At 55.5% G+C, this 3,984-nt stretch overlaps 1 long non-coding RNA gene across 1 annotated transcript; it reads right to left on the bottom strand.

The window, feature by feature from the left end:
- Positions 1-341: 341 nt before the first annotated feature.
- Positions 342-1,849, bottom strand: LOC117795717. Its single transcript, XR_004619851.1, has 3 exons — positions 1,700-1,849; positions 750-817; positions 342-658 (listed from the first exon to the last, which is right to left on the bottom strand). It is a non-coding gene; the product is annotated as an uncharacterized LOC117795717 (long non-coding RNA).
- Positions 1,850-3,984: the final 2,135 nt, after the last annotated feature.

Raw genomic sequence — 3,984 nt, forward strand, 5'->3', positions numbered from 1 at the left:
TTTGCTTNAGGCTGGGCAGCCTGTGCTTACCCTCAGCCCTGCTGCTAACCACCTGAGTGACCACGGAGACGGGGCTGGCCTCTGTGCTCCCAGGTCCTCAGCTGTGATATGGGGGCTCATAAAATACGCAACTGTCTGCGGATTAAAGAAGAAATACACACTCAGCATTTCCAATAGTGTGAGCACTCCACAAATGTTAACCCAGGACATCTGGGGCTTTTGGTCTTTGTTTTTTCCACCCGCCCACCCCCCCAACTTTTAAATAAGGCAACTGTAAATGCTTTTGTCCCTGAGGACCAAAACATGTTTCCAACAACAAAATGCTGGGTCAGAGGGCCGGGGCCTTTCACATCACTTGTTTCTTGCACAGAGGTTGACCTTCCAAATCAGAATGTGTTAACAGCCAAGCCGATGTGTCATTTTCTCCACATCCCTGTCAGCACTGGGTTTTACTGCTTTATAATTGTTTCCTAATTTGATCAAAATGGGGAGGGGCTTTGTCTGCATTTCTTTCTTTGCCTACAAGTCTGTGCATTCTTCCGTGTAACAGTTATCCATCTATTATTTCCACAGCGATAAATGGTTTGGCTGCCTCCTTTGAATGCTTCTCAAGTTGCATCTTGGACAGTCCCTTTCACGTCTGCATTAGAAGCATCTTCTGAGCAGAAAAGGGAGATGGGAGAGGTTGTAACTTGGGATGGCAGTGAAAGCCTCTACCCCACCCACCCTATTCCCTGCCTTCCCTTCACCTGACTGTCTTCAGAGCCTCCCCAGCTGAGCAAATCCTTTCCTGGGACTGGGGTTGCAAGCACCGAGGCTGGGGGAGGAAGAAAAGGGGGACCAGAAGAATTGATCACATTCTTGGAGCAACAAGCCAGTCATTGAGGCAGAAAGGTAATAGACATCATTCCCTCCTGTACCCCCTCACCCCCGCTCTCCCAGGAGTCCCTGGGTCCCAAGAAATTTTCCTTCCAAACTAGGGGGTCAGAACAAACCCCTCCAAGTCGTGATAAGGTGGTGACTCTCTTTATTCCTCAATCACTTAGGTTCCTGATGCTGTAGGACACTAGGTCTCCTTCTTGGGTCCTCCGTCACCTGGAATCAGCCAAGGATCCCAAATCGTCCTCAACAGGTGTGGGTGCAGCTGTTTACCCACCAAACTTCACTGCTGTTATGGCATCCTGCCACCACATGGGGTCGATGTTGGAGATGGCCCTGGAACAGTCCTGCAGACACTTGCCCACTTGGCAATGATGCCTGCGCTGGTTAAGGACCCCTGCCTGGGTCCTGGAGGTCACCCACACTTGAGACTTGAGGTTACAGCTCTCAGGGGTCACTCCTAAACACTTAGCAGAATGACAAGTCACATCACCATCCCACCCACATCCTAGGTCCCAACACTGAGCACCTCATTGACCTTGCCCAGAAGCTCCCTGGGGGGACAAGACGACAGCAGCATGGACAGAGGGGGAACTGGGGCCCCCAAAGGGTTAGTTTTCCAAAGTCACTTGGCCAGTTAGCCCCAATTCAAGCTGAAACCCGGTGGCTGGACTCCCTGTCCAGTGCTCTGAACACCTTTGCATTCAGAGGCTGTCAATGAGAGCCCTCTTCTGGGCCCACGAAGCCAGGCAGGATGTGACCCCTGCCTGCTCCCCAGCTTCATCCCATCTCTACACCCAAATTCAAAATCCTTTCCCACCTGCCTGTGCACCTGCCTCCATCTCCCCCCAGGCTTTCCAGGGAAGCCTCTGCTGCTTGTCATTTGCCACCAGAGTCCTCTCCCTACGTCTCCTCACGGGCGTCTCCTCACGGGCCGTTCCCTAGACGTTCCTTCTCAGCAGTGCGCTTGTTGCCCACAGACAACACCCAGTCCACCGCAAATCCCCCGCCTCTCTCCTCCTCCTCCTCCGCTCTCCGCTTAGTCACCACCGCCCCGCCCCCCCGGCCAGCCTCCTGCCACTGACACTTGAGGCCTTTCTGGGCACTGTAGGGGATGAACAGCGTCCCTGACCTCCACCCTCTAGACGCCGGGAGCACCCCCACCCCCCCAACTGCCGGTGTCCCCTGGGGAGCAGAATCGTCCCTAGTAGAGAACCCCTGCTCTAGACTCTGGCAAAACAAAGCTAGTGTCCGCTGTCTGGCAGCTTCTCTCGACCTTTGGAGCCCAGCCCTGTCTTGGTGGCCCACGGCGGGGGGCCCTGCAGGACCCCAGCCACCCCCTCTCTAGCTTGCCCCACCCCCAGCCCAGATACCCACTATCCCCTCTGCCTTCGGTCATCCTCAAATCTCTTGTCCCGTCCCAGGCCCTTCATACCCTTGGGGCCCCCCGACCATGCTGCTGGAGTGACCCCGCCCATCACCCTTCTCCATCCGTCTCCCTCATTTATCAGCCTTGTTGCCTTTTCTTAAGTCACTCTGCTTCTGTTTTTCATTTGTGGATGCATTTGTTTCTGTCTCAGCTCCACGGGACAGGGGCCTGTGTGTCTCGTTCACCCAGCACAGCTCCAGGCGCACAGAAGACACTCGGGAAACCCGAGTTCCACAAACGAACTTATGAGATGGACGGGCTTCTCTCGGCTTCCAGAAATGGATCCTGTCTGCCCCCATAGCTGAAGGGTAGGGAAACCAGAGAGGGCCCCTTCCATGGGCCTCGGGCCCTGAGCACCTGCCCCTCCCCGCACACACCCCTGCCCCCAGGCTTTCTGGGGTGCTTGGGGAAGAGCGTGGAAACCTGTGGGCCGGAAGCAGCCACAGGCCCGGCCCTCCTCAGCCGGGGCCTGGCTCAGATGGTGAGGCCTAGCGTCTAATTATAGCAGGCAGGTCTGAGAGGAAGTGGCTGCTCTGATTAACACCCTGGGGTTTGTTCACTGAGACAGTCCTCACGGGGAGAGGAAATGTGTGAAATGAATTCAGCCGCCAGGCCGGGGGGCCTTGAGCTCCCGGCTGATGGGTGGCCCGGAAGCTGGCTCTGCCTCCCAGGGGCATGTCCACGTGAGCGAGCCCTACCCGCTCTGCACCTTGGTTTAAGAGAAAGGGACCTGGGCCAGATTTGATCTTCAAAGGGGCTGTCCCGTGGTGGTTCAGGCAGGGGCACCAGCATCAGGAGCTCTCTGAGCCTCAGTTTCCCCATCTGCAGAATGGGTTGATGGGAACCGCGCCTTTCAGAGAGACTTGGGGAGGATCAGTGGTGAGGTCCATGTCGCCAACTGGCCACGGACAGGGTCTGGTGCAGGAGGAGGGCTCCGTCAGTGCTCCGAGGCATCAGATCTGGCAAGGCCCAGTCAAAATGAGAACGTGGGGCCCCTTGCTCAAAAGAAAGGACGAATTTCAAGATGGAGACAGCAAAGCGTCAAACCTGGTACAGGGCCCTTCTGAGCCCCGCGTGACTGCCCAGGACATGCACCTGTGATGTGAAGGCTGGGGTAGGTCCCCGGGGGCAGGAGGAGGTGAGGGGTGGGGGTGGGGAGCTGCTCCTTACAAGGATGGATCCCTCTGCACAGCCATCATCAGCGGACCTCAACCTGCTGTGGAGCGGAAAACACATCAGAGCACGGCCCGCAGCACGAGGCGGCTCCCACTCAGGTTAGAGCGGCACGCACGAAACAACGCCATCCGTATTTGCGTAAAGACCGGGGCAGGGGGCTGAGGCTCCCACCATCCTTCTCTCCCCTCCGAAGCCGGCTCTGGGCGGGGGATGGGGTGGGAGTTATAGCAGAATTTAGCTGTAATATTTTATTTATTTTTTTTAAAATGATTTTTTATTATATTATGTTAGTCACCATACAGTACATCCCTGGATTCCGATGTAAAGTTCGATGATTTATTAGTTGCGTATAACACCCAGTGCACCATGCAATACGTGCTCTCCTTACTACCCATCACCGGTCTATCCCATTCCCACACTCCCCTCCCCTCTGAAGCCCTCAGTTTTTTTCCCAGAGTCCATTTTATTTCTTAAAGAAAAAAAGATGAGCCACTAATGTG

Source organism: Ailuropoda melanoleuca, chromosome 13 (genome assembly GCF_002007445.2).
Source record: "Ailuropoda melanoleuca isolate Jingjing chromosome 13, ASM200744v2, whole genome shotgun sequence".
Classification (NCBI taxonomy): domain Eukaryota; kingdom Metazoa; phylum Chordata; class Mammalia; order Carnivora; family Ursidae; genus Ailuropoda; species Ailuropoda melanoleuca.